The sequence below is a fragment of the Physeter macrocephalus genome, chromosome 11, assembly GCF_002837175.3.
Source record: "Physeter macrocephalus isolate SW-GA chromosome 11, ASM283717v5, whole genome shotgun sequence".
NCBI lineage: Eukaryota > Metazoa > Chordata > Mammalia > Artiodactyla > Physeteridae > Physeter > Physeter macrocephalus.
In genome coordinates, this window is record NC_041224.1 from 17,656,255 (window position 1) to 17,657,081 (window position 827).

Consider the following 827-nt stretch of genomic DNA (forward strand, 5'->3'; position numbering starts at 1 on the left):
ACCCTCTTGCACTGTTGGTGGGAATGTAAATTGATACAGCCACTATGGAGAACAGTATGGAGGTTCCTTAAAAAAACTAAAAATAGAATTACCATATGACCCAGCAATCCCCCTACTGGGCATATACCCAGAGAAAACCATAATTCAAGAAGACACATGCACCCCAATGTTCATTGCAGCACTATTTACAGCAGCCAGAACATGGAAGCAACTTAAATGCCCATTGACAGACGAATGGATAAAGAAGTTGTGGTACATATATACAATGGAATATTACTCAGCCATAAAGAAGAATGAAATTGGGTCATTTGTAGAGATGTGGATGGATCTAGAGACTGTCATACAGAGTGAAGTAAGTTAGAAAGAGAAAAACAAATATCGTATATTAACGCATGTATGTGGAACCTAGAAAAATCGTACAGATGAACCGGTTTGCAGGGCAGAAATAGAGACACAGATGTAGAGGGCAAATGTATGGACACCAAGGGGGGAAAGTGGCAGGGGAGGTGGTGGTGGTATGAATTGGGAGATTGGGATTGACGTATATACACTAATATGTCTAAAATGGATAACTAATAAGAACCTACTGTATAAAAATATAAATAAAATACAAAAATTAAAAAAAAATCGACTAGGGCTTCCCTGGTGGCGCAGTGGTTGCGCGTCCGCCTGCCGATGCAGGGGAACCGGGTTCGCGCCCCGGTCTGGGAGGATCCCACATGCCGCGGAGCGGCTGGGCCTGTGAGCCATGGCCGCTGGGCCTGCGCGTCCGGAGCCTGTGCTCCGCAGCGGGAGAGGCCACAGCAGAGGGAAGCCCGCATACCACA